The 17120-nt window shown below is 37.8% G+C and overlaps 1 protein-coding gene and 1 pseudogene across 1 annotated transcript in view; both read right to left on the reverse strand.

Annotated features, from left to right (window-relative positions):
• Nucleotides 1-17120, reverse strand: part of HS6ST3 (heparan sulfate 6-O-sulfotransferase 3) — a gene marked incomplete at its 5' end in the record, with an annotated part of 776398 nt that overhangs the window by 276649 nt on the left and 482629 nt on the right.
• On the reverse strand, nucleotides 453-1690 carry LOC108519918 (AMMECR1-like protein pseudogene; annotated as a pseudogene).

The raw sequence follows: 17120 nt of genomic DNA on the forward strand, positions 1-17120 counted from the left end.
TTGGTCTCCATTGCCCAGACTGCCAGGGGAATACACCTACTTGATCTGGGGCAGCTGCAGGGGTGTGTGTGTGTGTGTGTGTGTGTTTGTGTGTGTGTGTTCCACCTTCGTGGATCATCAATTCCAGCTTCAGAGTGTGGCCAACACCCATGTGGCAAATACCAGACAAGGCTCTTCTGAAGCCACACAGTAATTCCCACTAGTCAGGGAGGAGCCCCAGTCCACCAGAACCTCATACAGAGGGAAGGCTGAGATAAGGCTTGGGCCCCTCAAGTTCTGTTTCATTCAGTGTAACCCACCACCCCTCAGTTAAGGGGAGGCAGACTTGGCAACAGAAGCTGAAAATGGTCCCGTAATAGAAGTAACTGGACCAGGAAGAGGAGGTACCTGGTCCAGTGATGTCACAGCCATTGGTGCCCACGGGGGAGTGGGGCTGGTCATGCAGCCGTGTGTCAGGAGTAATGATTGTAGGGGGTGGGGCATGAAGAGTATGCTTCTGGAAACAGTGCTGTCGAGAAGCAGTTTTGCAGAAGTATTCTGCAAAACTGATTGTCACCTTCTCACTTTAGTACCTGGTGAGTTTGACCATTTTCCTGAATTCGCTGGTAATTGGATCCTTAAAGCTACCTTTCCTGAGCGTGGACTCTATTGTTTGGATCTGACTCCAGTCTTGTTCCTTAGCAACCTCAGGTGAAAATGAGGCTGTACATTTGATGCCTTTTTCATTAATGAATTCAATTTAAATTCCATGGACCCCTATCTCCCAGTCCAGGTAATCACTAGCATCCTCAAAGTTAGTATGGAGGGAGACAGAGCAGAAAAGCTTAGGCAGCTCCTCTCAGATTGGAGGGAAAATCAGCTGTCCTTAAACGCAATGGCTAACATGTATACCCTGAGTCCTGAATAAAGATTCATGGCTGAGAAGGTCCCAATGCAGCCATGAAGCCACTTGTCACTCCCTGTCTTCCATGTCACAAAGAACAGACAGGGGTCATTGGTGAATCTAGGAAGTTGTGGCTGTGGAAAGCCATAGAGCTGACAGTAGAGTTCAGTAAAGCAATAGCAGCACATCTGTGCAGTCACCTCCAGATTCTTTGTGGAGCTGCCGTTCCATTAGACTGGGGCAGAGGGCTCAGTGCTCCTGACGCTGGATTCATTCATGTGATGGGAGAGCTTCCAGGTCCCAGAGTTAAATCCAACACACTCCCCTATCTGCTGCTGCTGTCTACATGCTGGCAGTTTTGAAGAGGTCCTGACCTAGGGCCAGGGACGGCTGTGGACTCGTTCTCGTGACTGTGTGTTTCACTTCCAGATAATTTGGGCTTCTTGCTCCCACAACAGCCTGCTGTCAACTTGGGATCCAGTGGAGGAACATGATATATTTTCCCTGTCCTGATTGGGTGCTCAAGTTCTAGAATGCTGTGGACCCTGAAATCAGAAAGTTTGTATTGCCAGAGGAACAGCTACAACAGAGGAGGGCAGCTATTTTGTTTCTGAAATGAGACTTCTTCCTTCCAATTCCATTCCTTCTTCCTGTATCTTTTCTCTTGGCCCAGATGCTCTTGCAGGGACAGGACCTCTCGTGCTCTGCCTCTGCTTCCTGCTTCATTGGAGCCATGCATCTGGCTGTGCGCTCCTGAGAAAAGTAGGCCCACAGGTCCAAAAGTTTTGAGAGAGCATAAAAAGGCATATGTACCTCTTAACCTAAAATAAAAGTTAAAAGAAAAAATAAAAGCTACTTTGGTCAGGAATATAAAACACTATTTTCATTAAGAGTAGACAGGGAGATATTGTGTAGGAAATAGAAATGAGAAAAGAACTCTAAGACATTCTAATTTTTAACCTGATCTTAATGTCTACCAGCAAAGTAGGTCCGGAGAGGTGAGGCAGCTTGCTCAATGTTACACACCTAATCATTAGTAGAAATGGGATTAGAATTGACTTAGTCTAGGTTCTTTTCTCTGCACCATGTCTTTGAGTGAGGGTGAGGATTCATTGTAACAATGAAAATGAATTGTTCATTGAATAGGATAACTATCATATGAAATATAAATGCAAACACCAGACTCTGAAATCTGATATACATGAATGATTTGGGGATTATTCAGTGTTATACAATGTGCCTATCATTGCTTCTTGCAATTAGAATGGATAAGGTATAGTTCACTGGGACATTTTTCCAATATGCATCTTGGAAGATGAACAGTCACTGTGTTAGAATATTGCCCTTGCGTCTTGAATGCAATGGCTCACTGCAGGCAGAGATCCAGGCAGCACCAACAGTTCAGGCTTTAGAGTTAAAAGTTGTTTCAACCATTAGATGAACTAATTCATTAAAGATTTATTGATTCAGAATATTCAGGAGGAATGGAGTATGAAGTGAGGACAAGTCAATTGGCAAAAAAAAAAAAAAAAAGTCTACAATAAAATACTTTTGAAGAAATACAAATCAATTATTTTGAAGTAAAATAAGAAAACGCAACGACTAAAATACTGCCAGATATATATACTGTAGGGCCTATTTTAATAACTGAATAATTTATCTGTAATTAGCAAATTGTTTACATGCAAATGGCACTGGAAAGCATTTGAAAATATTTTAGCACATTAAAAATGTGCTATTGAATCTCATTTATTTCAAACTTGGCATGCCAAACTTTTCTCTACAGAGAGTAGAGAGGTAAAATATAGTCTAGTTCTACCTAAATGATCAGAAAGTCTCATAGCAATAATGCTCTTCCTACTATAAGCAGTGATAATGATAGTAATAATAATTCATTTTCACTACTCATAGAGAGTCCATAAGTATTTTCTAGTTTGTGTCCCAACATATCTCTGTGTGGTGAGGACAAATAGAGGCTAAGGGATATACCCAAGATCTATTAATAGCAGAAATTAAATTCTCAAGCCTAGAACCCAGGTTTTCTGATTCTCTGCTTTGCACCCTTCCACTCCTCTACAAGGCTTGCTAGGATGGAGCACAGTCTTCTGGCTTAGGCTAGATGAGCTCTAATGTCATTTTGCATTGCCAAGGTCTCTATTTCTATGACTTTATGAGTACTCTGACCTTAAAGTACATGGTGCATGGTACACGTATGTGCAATGGGGACTTAAACTTGCTGGATTTCAGGGACTCTGGATGTCCTTTCAGTGTGTTGTTTTCAGCATTTCATGGATCAGTACATGTGAATCCTTGTTGTTATGAGGTAGGCATAAATATACAAACTATCTTTGACTCTTTTTCCTGAACACTAGGTTTAATTTGTAAAGGAAACTGAGTCAAATATCCCTAAGCCATTCTAATGTCAAGGAAAAATGATAGCTCCTTATCTACAATTAACATGACTAAGACCTAGACTCAAGGGTAATCTTCTCTTCTCAAGCAACAATTACTGCAAGATCAGCTTTGGCAAGGATAGCAGAGACTCCAAAAGAATCTTGGAGATTAATTTGTTACAGAGAAACATATGCATGATAAGGAAAAGTCTTTATGCTGTTAACTTATTAATAAAGAGGAACCTGACACAGATAAACATGCATTTATTGCTCAAGAGTAGAATCCATTTCACCTTATTTTATACCTGTTTGCTTGCTGATATTAAGTTTATTATTGACCTTATTTATATTGACATAGATGCAATCTTAAATAGGGCTCAGTTTGAAGTTACCTAGCAGCAAAATGTAGCCTTTTATCCTTTCTATACGACGAAAGGCCAACCTGTTCCACTGATTTGCATGCACATGCATGATGGTCTGGCCATAGCAGATTATGATGAACAGACCAACTAACAACTGATCAACAAGCAGAGTTGACCAACATGCCTGGAGAGGAAGAAAGAAGCCTTGAACTATAAATCATGCTGTGAACAGATTAAGTGAACATTCCTTGAATTGTTCCATTGGTCTTTTATCATCTAGATTTTTCAGCTTAATTTCTCACCATGCACATCTCTACCCTAGACCTCCTGAACTACATTCTCACAGATGCTTCACCAATAACTTTCTTAACATTATTACTACTATGAATAATCTTTTCTGGCCCCAAACACTCCCATCCTTCCTTCTCTCGTTCACACACAGAATTTTGCTCATATTTAAAGATCCAGCTTACATGTTACATCCTCAGAGAAGCCTCAAGCAACCATACCCTCCTCTATATTCAATACTACTTTGGTCAAACCATTACTATAGTACTTATTATAATGTGTCATAATTACTTGACTAGCTAGCTCACGCATTAGACTATACATTCCTCACGGGCAGAGTCACTGTGTTATTCCTTGTCATATTTCTTCTACTCTTTGGTCACCTATACTTTACTTTTTACCCCTGCCAACATGCTTTCCACATCTTGCCTCCTGTTGGGTATAAAGTAGATGTTCTATAAATGCTTCTAGAATGAACCACAGTGGGAGTGGCCAATGGTCAGTCAGGAGGCAAGGGGTGCATAGATTTGTGTATGATGAAAACTCTTTTAACATCATGTGTAGACCCAAAGTCTCTCCCTGACCTATAATTTAGGCTGCAAACCAGAGTGCCTGCAGCTTTGTTTATCCTTTTAATGTGCAACACACTTAGATTTCAATGTCACATTAATCTGGGATATTAATTCCACCAGCACTTCTGATGGAAACTATAATTTATATTACTGAAAAACCTTTCTGTGGCTTAATATTCAGAGGTGTGGGAATACAAATGATATTAAACATTAAGTTGGCAAAGAGGTATGAGCAAAGAAACTGTATGGTATAAAAATATAGGCCCCAAATTAAGACTGTAACATTTCACAATTAAATCAGGATGAAATGAACAAGTATCATAGGTTGTGCATTAATCAGAAAGGATATAAACCAAACCAGACACATTTATCGCTTAAAAAATCCTCAACTCCCTAATGTGCCTATAATTATTAATTATTTATAAACAACACTGGAAGTGTTGACATTGTATATTCCTATAAAATGACACATAAAATAATAATGCCTCAGTTTTATACATCCCTTCAAGTTAATGATGCAGTTTTAAAGGATCCTGTGAAGTTTTAGGTGAGCAGGCATTGATGAACACACAGAAATGGTAGCTGTTTGAGGTCTCAGTCTCCTCTTTCCATTGAATATTCTTTTTGACAAACCCGTAGAGAGACAGTACGAAGTGGCCAACACAGCCATGAGATCTAACCCTGAAATGCCCTAAACTTGCTGACTGATCCTGAGCAGGGTTTACATTTCTCTGCACCCCACATTCCCTATTTAAATAAATGGGCTAGACAAATTGGTCTTTATTTCCTTTCAACTTGAGTATTCAACCATTTCTATTTCTAAGGTTTATTTTATTTGTCTTCCCAGATCTTACCACTTACTCAGAGGAAAATGTGGGTGTTACGAAAAGAAAAAAAAGATTTTCAATTTTAACATATTTAATAGCTGCAAGTCTTTTTTTTTTTTTTTTTTTACATTTTCACCAGTTGTTATCCTTCCAGCCAGCCTCAAGTAATAGAAAGTTTAACCTCATGGGAAAGTATTTTCCCATATAATAGGATATGGAGAAAACTCATGGGCTGAGGGCTGGATCAATGATAGGACTAAGGACCCGGGATCTTTCCATCTCTCTGCTCTGCTATCCTTGGCATCAGTCTCCTTTTCAGACTTATGGCAAGGTGGTTGGCCTAATTCCAAGGATACAATGGAGAATATCAAGACCAGACCCACAGTGTCACATTTCCTGTGAAGGTGTCATTCTACTTGAAGTTAACAGCCAAGAGCTCAGGCCAGTAACTTCTTTCTGTCACATTATCCAGGTAATTTGGCAAGTAGCCATTGAACGTCTTGTAGGAGTCCAGTATGATGCCAGGAACTATTAGTGACACAATGAAAAGAAGAATAAAGTAAAATGCATTCAGTTTTCACTAGGAGATCATGATTAGTTCAGAAAATAAAGTATATCTGTTTTACAGCCATAAAGCAACGCAGAAACATTCTTTCCATGAAGATAACCAAGTCCTAGCTGAATCTCAGATATGGTTAGATAGTGTTACCTCATTCCCACGTATGCAACAGAAAAAATGCCATGTATATAAGTTCCACACTTACAGATGATTTTGGAAAAGAATTTATTATCACAGGCCACACTTAGCTTATTCTTGAAGTAATTAAAGCTCAGCAATGCAGAATTCACTTAAGATTGCAACCAATTGTTATTTGAGATATCCAGAATAAAATTTTCAGCAGGACAGAGTATACCATCAAAACATGACCATAGCTACTATAGATTAAAATATGTGGCATATGGTATGTATAATCCATTCCCAAACCTGTGTTCTCAGATATGACCTGTTTTCTAAATGATAAATATTTCATTATGTTCATTATGGTCTGAACATGAAATATATGATGAAATTGAAATAATAATATATAGGCACTTGAATGTAAAGATTCAGAGAGCCAGCCGGGTGCGGTGGCTCACACCTGTAATCCCAGCACTTTGGGAGGCTGAGGTGGGCAGATCATGAGGTCAGGAGTTCAAGACCAGCCTGACCAACATGGTGAAATCCTGTCTCTACTAAAAATACAAAAATTAGCAAGCCGTGGTGGTGAGTGCCTGTAATCCCAGCTATTCAGGAGGCTGAGGCAGGAGAATTGCTTGAACCCAAGAGGCAGAGGTTGCAGTGAGCCGAGATTGTGCCATTGCACTGCAGCCTGGGTGACAGAGCAAGACTCTGTCTCAAAAAAAGATTCAGAGAGCCAAATGATGGTATTTCCTGAATACACTGAAGTATGAATATATCACAGAGTAGCTAACCATGTCACTATCTTTCATACTTCTAACAAGGCTGTAAGGAATACCCATGTATGTCCCTACTGAGCTTATGGGTAGCAGTTTGTGTTGGAACCTGGTAGTGGAACTCTGAGGTCATAAGACTGCAATTTTTCATTTTCATAAATGCTGCCAAATTACGTTCCAAAATGGCTATACAAATTCCCAGCAGTTGTATATGGGCACTATATGCCCATAATTACATGATATAAGAAATTCTAACTTTCACCAATCTGTTGGGTGAGAAACGGCATCCCATATTTTCTTATGTGCTTCCCTGACTCTCAGATTAAGCTCTGACAATTTCTTATCTGTTTGTAGGCCATGATAAGCCTTTCTACTTCAGAAAAAAATGCTCATTTGTTCTGATTGTTCATTTTTCTGTTGGGATATTTTCTATTTCATATTGACTCTATAAGTGTTTCATACATGTTAGATATTATGTATGTATTCATGAAACATGTCCCAAATATATTCTTCCAGCTTTATTTTTAGTGACTTTTATCATGTTTTTTATTTTTATGGAGTCATATTTGTTAACAATCTTTCCCCTAATGATTTGTGTTTTTGTGTCTTAGGATGACTCTTCTTTGAAAGAGGATGTGTGGGTAAAAAATTTTCTGATCCTCCAATACCTAGAAATGCCTGTATTTTATCATTACTCATTATATAATAGAGTGATGCATACAGAATTTTTAGTTCAAAGTTACTTCCCCTCATATATTTTCATGTTATTTTTGTGTCCAATGTTGCTGATGGGAAGTCTGATGCCAATCAAGTTTGCACACCTTCAAAAAAGTGATCTCCTTCCACCTCCACCACCCCCTCTCTGGCAACTCATTATTTTCTATATATGCTTAAAGCTCTGGAATGTTACAGGGATGTGATTATGAGTGGGTTTTAAAAAATAAATCTGAAAACAATTTTGCTCAGTACTTAGTGGGATTTTTAATTTAAGACTTGTGGGTGTGGGGAGGAGGAAGAACTGTAGGTGAAGAAGAAGAAAAAAGAGGAGAAGAAAAAAAGAAGAGAGAAGATGAAAGAAGCCGTAAAAGAAAAAAGGGAAAATGGAAAGCGATACTAAACAATGGTATCATTAATAAGACATATCCATCTATCTATACCTCTAATAAACTCTATGTACATTTTTTCAGTCTTTCCAAGTTTTGCTTATGGAACATAGTTATTTTTGTTTGTAAAATTAAAGAGCCTTTTGATGAGAAATTCCTGTTTTTTTTTCGGAAACCCTTAATTCCCGAGGAAAAATTGGATATATTTAAGAGTTATTTCCTCTGTTATTAGTCCCTAGATTTCCAAATGATATGTTTATAATGTTATTTTTTAATTGGTCAGTTTTTGACATGCGTGGGGTTGAGCCTTTAACTCAGTGACAACACTTTCCTTCCCTCCCCATCTTCTCAATATGGTTTGTCATAAATTTGGCTTAGGTCAATGATCAGTGTTTACATTATTATGACTACTGTTTACACCACAGCTAAGTACTATCCTATAATTATGTAGTTTTTTGGTTCAACTTTTTCTCTTACAAGAGTTAATAGATTACACAGTTGTCACATTGGGACTTCCCGTTGCCCTTTGCCTGTGTTGGGTCTTTTCTTCGGTTTTATATTTTCCTCTTTCAAGAATAACCTTATTTACTGAAGAATATCCTTTAATAGCCTTTTTTAAAGAGTGTTTACTAGAGTCAAATATTTGAGTCCTGAACAAAGTGTCTTATGTTTACTCTTTTGCTTGAAAAAGAGCTTTTCTGGGTCTTTGTTCCCAGAAAAAGAGAAGCTGAAAGAATTATAAATTGAAAGTAATGTTACCTCATTCTGGAAGGTTTTCATTCATAGTCTTTTCAAAGGAGGTGTATTCCTTCAGTTCTAACAAAATTATCCGTTTATGTGATCATTATCTTTCAGTCTCTCTATTCTCTCTGCAACTCCTATCAACTGAACACTAGCTTTCTGTATTTCTAATATTACTAATTTTGTCCTCCTATTACCCTTTGTCTTTTTGCTGGGAAATTTCTTTAATTTTCTCTCTCATTCCATTGAAATGTTTTTTTCAAGTAGCATATATTTAAATCCAAAGAATTCTTTCTTTTTTCTCGACTGTTCTTTTTTATAGCATCCAGTTCTTACTTCACAGATACAACGCTTTACCTCTATGAGAATACTTATTATATGCATGAATACGCCTGCATGGGGTACCTTTTATTCTGATCCTGATTATGTCTCTGTTTCCTCTGCATTTATATTTTCTGATTTGTTTTCATTATTTCATGGAGGATGCTCTTCTCAGATGTCTGATAATCCTTGTCTGTGAATTCACATTTAAGGCTGAGGCTTAAGAAAGTTTACTGGGGTGGTTGGGGGAAGCTTATTCTGTACATTGACAGGGCTTGTTGACTGCTCAGCTTGAAGTGATCAGACTGTAAGCCAGGCTTTTCTTTAGGATACCCACAGATTTTAGAACCTTTAAGTCTCTCTTTTGGAGCCACTGAATTTGTTTCTCTGAGCTCCTGAATAGTAAACACACCTGGTCTCTGGTATACTAAGAGCTGAGGTCCTTTAATTCAGATTTTAAAGGTTCATTTATATCCCCTTTTAGTGTCATCTCTCCCATGCCACCTTCTGCATTTAGTATCCTTTAAACTGGGGCCTCTTGGTTTCAAACTTTTCAGAGAATATACCATTTCCAATCACCACCATGGAGTGGGAAAATGATACTAACATGGCTGCTATGGGTGAGAAAGGGCACTTGGGATACCTGTCCTGTCCTTTACCCTACCTATTTTGGGATCTAAGGATCTAAATGGTGAACATTTCAAGCAAGTCTGTGGGGCAAACTGGATCACTCCTCGTTAAGTATCCCCTTCTGTTACTTTATATAAGTTTAAATATGTACTTCTCGGCTAAAATAACTACCACTTCTCCACTCAATTTCTTCCAAAGTTTGTTCAAGTGTCTTCTCAGCTATTGCCTCCTCTCCTGTTATCTAGGTTCCTGTGGGTTAACGCCCCATTAATTCCTTTACTCTCATTTGAGAAGGGTTTTAGAAGGGGAGAGAGATAGATGTGTGTGGCCAATTCACTGTCAAGCAGAAGTCCTGAGCTCTCCATGTTTGAGATCTTCCTCACTCTCACATACGCAAGTTTATGTACTGTAGCTGCAGCTGTAATGTCACCATGGTCTCTGATCTTGTTCCTCAAGCGTTCCACCTGCCATAGCACTTCTAATTTCTTCTCTCATCACAGACACAGGTGAAAGCGAATGCTTTTATTCTGCAAACGCACAAGGAAAATAGATACTGTCTCATGGATTTAGTAGGAAATTTGGTTACTATGAGTATTTTAAATTACTTGGGTTTTCTGTTTATTCCAGTATTCCTCTATTTGAGGACTACTCCAGTGGTCAATTGTGTACTTATTTAGGGACATGAGAAATATCTTGTTTAAAACTAGAGATGAGGGAAGAACAAGCGTAGTGAGATCATGTGCCATTTCTGCTAATTTAATTAAGGAGCTCTTTGTTTTAGATTTGCCCAGGTCATTTCGTGGAGAAAGGATCCCACATTAATTCTTGTATGACCTTGTGCTTTTTTTCCTTTGTATTTTCATGTATATATTGCTATGGTTTTAAGAGTCACTCCTAGCCAAATAGGGAATTTCTTCAGGTTTTGTGACTAAATGATGCTTAAGCAGTGTGCCAATGAGACATTCATTATGCAAGGTGCTAAGGCAAAGCATCCAATGATCTGTGAAGGAAATAGAACTTCATCTTTGGTATTTCAAAAGTACTTTCCAAGACAGATTATAGCAGATCACCACAAAGGGGAAAAAATAGTGTCAAGTAATTTTAAAAGACAAAAGAGTTGCAAGTATGTGCTATCTCCACTTAAAAACACATAACTGCATGCAGTCTGGGTTTTTCCCAAGCAAAGAGTTCCTGAATAGGTAGAAGAAAAGTTCTACAAAATGCATCAGCCAGAAGTACTGTGCTAATTTGCCTAATTACTCATGCTCTGTGGAAACTTTCAAAATGCAGCTGGCACCACTTGCTGAACTTGTTACTTCATTTTCAATTGCAAGGAACAACAAAGTAGTTTATTTGTCTTATTTAGGGGGACTCAAAATGAGTAAGGTCATAAAGTAGATATGTATCATTATCATTTATACCTGAAGGGGCTGTGACCAATTATATGATTTCCTGTCATCTGCAAGGCAACAAATAGAAGCGGGAGAAAAGTCTAGAAGGTATTTGCAGACAGGCTGACCAGATCCATATGGCATGAGCCTCAGGCTTGGTGCTAAGACAGTAAGATGAAAGTGGGTAAGAAGGTGTGCATGACAGGTTGATTGGGCTCATTTGTCTTCCAAAAACCTATCAACATAGAGATTGTATCATCAAGAAAGGTGATGAACTTTGACATCAGGCATGCCTTCCACAACGTGGCCATTAGCAAGTCACTTAACCTTATAGAGTGACCTGATTCTGCAGGACAATCCCAGGCTCCCTGTGTCACCCATTACAGCTTTTGCCAGTAAGGCCTGCCCCACTGTGGCCAGCCTTTTCTTTCTCTTTCTTATATACTTGGGATTTTTCCTCACAGTAACTTGAAATGTTGATCTTCCACTGCTGCAAGACTTTTTCAAGCATAAAAGTAAATATCTAAAGATAGAGCAGCTTTCTCTTAACTTTCAGAAATAAAAGATAAATGAGTCTTCATTCTAAAGGAGCAGAGACCAAAAAATAATAAGAACTGTCAAAGAAAAACAAATCCTGCTACTCTGTTACCACCTATGAAACTCGGGGTTTGATTTACTCTGTTACCATTTATGATACCTGGGGTTTGATTTCTTTTTAAGTTTATTTCTCTCCTTTATGATATGATATACTGAAGTGTAATAGGTTCACCATTTAACCAGGAAGAGGGTCTGAGACAATGTGATGGAAATCCAGCCTGGCCTAAGCGACAGCCAACCTATGCCATGGATTCTTTTTATTAAAATATCTACGTAAGATGATTAGGTTTGATTTATTAGAAAAATTAACTTGGGGTCAAAAGAAAATACGGTATAGGTTGAATTGCTAACTGGCTTTCCAGCCTTGGACTTTTTTTTTCCTATTTCTGCTGACTGGCTCCATTCCTCAGTGTAGGCCTACTTTCAGGGAGCAGCCTTCTCTTTCTTAGCCAGCCCTCAGAAACCTGACAGTTTCCGCCTGGATCCCTCATCTCAGCATTTGCTGCTTTCTTTCTCTCCTGTCCTGACCTTCTATGAGCCACAAAGCAAGCACCTCTTCCAGAGATGCTTTCAGAGCTAGTCTAACATCCCTGACTCTTCCATGGAGGGCTCCTAGATCCTGACTTCTGGGTGACAGACGCCGATCCCAGGCAAACCTTCCTCCTGCACGTCGCATGTATGTGACGAAACACCGTTGATTATTTTACTGGAACTCAGTTGCTAGAAATGATTTTCTTTTAATGTTGTGATTCTGAAAAAAAAAAGATTCAACTTGCTTTGTCAGTCCTTTGGCTCTAGATTTTAAACATCTGAACAGTCAAGAGCAATGTGATAAACAGTTTAAAATTATTAATTATTATTAATATTGTCTCTGATGCTCGGCATATTATTATTTTTTCAACTTTTATTTTGGCTTCAGGGGTTATATGTGCAGGTTTATTATGTGGGTATACTGTGTGATGCTGAGGTTTGGGGTATGAATGATCCTGTGACCCAGGTACTGAGCATAGTACCCAATAGTTTTTCAACACTTGTCCCCCTTCTCCACCAAGTAGTCTTTAGTGTCTATTGTTGCCATCTTTATGGCATGACTACCTATTGTTTAGCTCCCACTTATAAGTGAGAACATGACATATTTGGTTTTCTGATTCTGTGTTAATTTGCTTAGGATAATGGCCACCAGCTGCATCCATGTTGTGGCAAAGAACATGATTTCATCCCTTTTTGGCTGTGTACTATCCCATGTTGTATATGCACCGCATTTTGTTTATCTATCCACCATTGAGGGGCACCTCAGTTGATTCCATGTCTTTGCTATTGTGAATAATGTTCCAATGAACATACTCACGCATATGTCTTTTTGGCAGAATGACTTCTTTTCTTTTGGATATATACCCAGCAATGGGATTGCTGGGTCAAATGGTAGCTCTGTTTTAATTTATTTGACAAGTCTCCAAACTGTTTTTCACAGTGACTGAACTAATTTACATTTCCACCAACACTATGTAAGTATTCTCTTTTCTCCACAAGCATCTGTTATTTTTTTACTTTTTAGTAACAGACATTCTGACTGATGGGAGATGGTATCTCATTGTGGTTTTAATTTGCATTTATCTGATGATTAGTGATGATGAGCATTTTTTTCATATGTTTGCTAGCTGCTTGCATGTCTTCTTTTGAGAAGTGTCTGTTCATGTCTTTTGCTCATTTTTTAATGACGTAATTTGGTTTTTGCTTGTTTAAATTTCTTATAGTTTTTGAATATTAGACTTTGACAGATGCATAGTTTCTCCATGTTTTTATTTTCCCCATTCTATAGGGTGCCTGTTTACTCTGTTGATAATTTCTTTTGCTGTGCAGAAGCTCTTTAGTTTAATTACGTCCGACTTGTCATTTTTTGTTTTTATTGAAATTGCTCTTGAGCACGTAGTCATAAATTACTCCCAAGATCCATTTCCAGAATGGTGTTTCCTAGGCTTTCTTCTAGGATTCTTATAGCTTGAAGTCTTACATTTGAATCTTTACTCCATCTTGAGTTAATTTTTGTATACTGTGATAGGCAGGGGTTCAGTTTCATTCTTCTGCATATGGCTAGCCAGCTATCTCAGCATCGTTTATTCAATAGAACGTCCTTTCTCCATTGCTTGTTTTGTTGACTTTATCGAAGATCAGATGGCTGTGGGTGTGTAGGTTTATTTCTGGGTTCTCTATTCTGTTCCATTGGTCTATATGTCTGTTTTTATTTCAGTACCATGCTGTTTTGTTTACTGTAGCCTTATGGCATAGTTTGATGTCAGGTAATGTGATGCCTCTGGCTTTGTTTTTTTGCTTAGGATTGCTTCAGTCTTGTTTGGTTCCATATGAATTTAGAATAGTTTTTTACTAGTTCTGTGAAAAATGGCATGGGTAGCTTGATAGAAATAGTGTTGAATCTGTAGATTGTTTTGGACAGTATAGCCATTTTGATAATATTATTGGTTCTTCCAATCCATGACATGAAATGTTTTCTCATTTGTTTGGGACATCTATGATTTCTTTCATCAGTGTTTGGTAATTCTCCATGTAGAGATCTTGTAGAAATCTTTCACCTCCTTGGTTAGATGTATTCCTAGCTATTCCTATATTTTGCAGCTATTGTAAATGGCATTGCGTTCTTGATTTGGCTCTTAGCTTGGTTCATCATTGATGTATAGTAATGCTACTGATTTTTTTGTACATTGATTTTGTATCCTGAAACTTTACTGAAATTGTTTATCAGTTCCAGGAGCCTTTGGCAGATTCTTCAGGGTTTTCTATGTATAGAATCATATCATCAGTGAAGAGAGATAGTTTGACTTCTTCTTTTCCTATTTGGATCCATTTTTACTTCTTTCTCTTGCCTGATTGCTCTGGCAAGAACTTATAGTACTGTGTTGAATAGGAACGGTGAGAGTGGGCATCCTTGTAATGTTCCAGTTCTCAAGGGGAATGCTTCCAGTTTTTCCCTGTTCAGTATAATGTTGGCTATGGGTTTGTCATACATGGCTCCTCTTATTGTGAGGTATAGTGTATTATTTTTAAAGAGCTACCATTTACTGAACACTTGCTAAAAGCTTGATACTAAGAGTTTACATATAATAAACTATCTCTCATTTAATTCTCATAAGATAACATTATTATCATAGGTAATTGAGTTACATGCCTAACACATGGCCACTAATAAACACAATGTACATCTTTGAACCCAAACAAGCCCATTCAGGGGGCCCACACACAAAGCCCCACACTAGCACTTTCTACAATGAATAACGTACCCATACTTCATTTAGTTGCTTACATAGCTTCAGGGTTGTTGCCAACTATAAGCCTGTAGATGGCCTGAGATGAAATTCTTATAGATCTCAAATTAGGAATATGCACAAAGGAGCCATAAATACATGTGTTTTGATTAGGATGACAATAATTAAAAATATAATTGTATGAATGGTCATAGGTAATACTGATTAAACCAATTTAATAAAGCCCCCATCACCACTCCACTAAAAATACATTTTAGCATCTTGATGATTTGATCAAAGATTGCTATATTGCAATTCCCAGCTGCACAAAACCTATTCTCAAGCATGATCATTATAATCTTTTGCTTTATTAAACATCTGAAAGGAATGGCATAATGGTCCTTCAAGGACAGCTCCATTAAGGAAAAAAAAAAAAAAAGAATAATCTACAGTATAATGTGTTTAAAATGCTTTTTAAAATAGTGTTGTCATTAAGGTGATCAGCACCTGGGTTATTCTCATTGAAACAGCCTGAGGTCTGCTTGATTAAAGAGACAGCTACACCCCTTTTTCCCAGCCCATTAAATGAACCAAAGATATAATCTACACATACCTTCACGTGTTTTAGCTTCATTAGAATGGAATCTCCAAATACCAGCTAGATATCAGTGGAATAAACTAGGCTGGGAAAGAGAGAGATTAGGATGATATGTAGCTTTATTGACTGATAAAGTTTAATTGACTGTCCGGGCATACTGGATTACACTCATAATCCTAGCACTTTGGGAGGCCAAGGTGGGCGGATCAGTTGAGGCCAGGAGTTCGACACCAGTCTGGCCAACATGGTGAAACCTCATCTTTACTAAAAATGAAAAAATTATCCAGGTGTGGTGGGGGGTGTCTATAGTCCCAGCTACCAGGGAGGCTGACACATGAGAATCACCTGAATTTGGGAGGCAGAGGTTGCAGTAAGCTGAGATCACACCACCACACTCCAGCTTGGGTGACAGAATGAGACTCTGTCTCAATAAATAAATAGATGGATGGATGGATAGACAGACAGACAGACAGATAGATAGATAGATAGATTATATAGATTCTGACTTAGAATTGGTTAAAATGGCTCCAAAATTCAGTTGATGCTAGCAGAGCTTCCTTCTGAAGTCGAAATATGATTTTTTAAAAAAAGCGCTCCATTCTCCAACTTTTGTTGGCCAAAATTATATCAGGCATTCAGAATGAATCTTGCCCAACAGTTAATTAATATTCACCAATCTGTGTGTGAGATTACAAGTAGAATTCTATAAGTTTAAAAAATAAGAGTAATAAAATTTACATTTCTATAATGACTGGAGATTTACAAACACTTTTCTTATCCATACTATTTTAAAAAGCTCACATCGACGTTATGATTCTCATTCTTAAAATGAGGTGTGAAATGGTTATGTGACTAGCCTGAGACAAGAGACCCTAAATTGCTACAAAGAAAACAAAAAAAAAAATTCCAACAAGGCTTACAACTGACCCTGAGCTCTATTATCTTTTTTAAGTTACAAGTTTCCTCTTAACGACACTTGCCACACTGCCCAAATTCTTCAGAACATTATTACATGCTTTGTAAATGAATCTGTAAATGGTTTGTGAAAAATGAACCTTTTATAGCTCAGCAGGCAGCCAGCAGTGATAACTGTTATCTACCTGCTGTGAGACTTAGGGCAAGTTAGTAAATCTCTCTGAGACTTCACTTTCTCTTCTTTAATGTCAAAATAATAGTATATGCTTGCATTTGAGAGAAATCAATAAAATACATGTAAGAGACATTCTCCCAGAACTTGGCACACGGTACATTCTCAAAAGCCACCTGTTTAAAATGCATCTCAATTTGAGCATTATCAAAACCTAGGTGATAATTAAAGCTATAACTGTACTTTTTTTCCCCAAAGAATGGGTTGTTGGAAAAGTATGTTTGGATGACACACTTATTTTATAAAATAAGAATTTAAAGAGCATTGAGGAGAAGCTAGAGATAAAAAAGCAAGTAGGTAAAGGCTAAAGAGAATCAAAAAGAAGAATTTAAAGAAAAAAACGATAACTACACATACACACTTATCAGCCTATTGATGATAATTGGACAACCCAAAGCAAATAGAGAATTTATATACTTATTTACCCCTCCTGCTAACCCTGTGAGATAGCTATTATTGTTACTGTCATTTTACAGAAAAGCAAATTGAGGGACAGAGACGTTAACTATCTTGCCTAAAAACACAGCCAGTCAGTGACAACCTTAACTGTCTGAC

The sequence above is a fragment of the Rhinopithecus bieti genome, unplaced genomic scaffold (assembly GCF_001698545.2).
Source record: "Rhinopithecus bieti isolate Rb0 unplaced genomic scaffold, ASM169854v2 scaffold_46235, whole genome shotgun sequence".
In the NCBI taxonomy this organism is placed as follows: domain Eukaryota; kingdom Metazoa; phylum Chordata; class Mammalia; order Primates; family Cercopithecidae; genus Rhinopithecus; species Rhinopithecus bieti.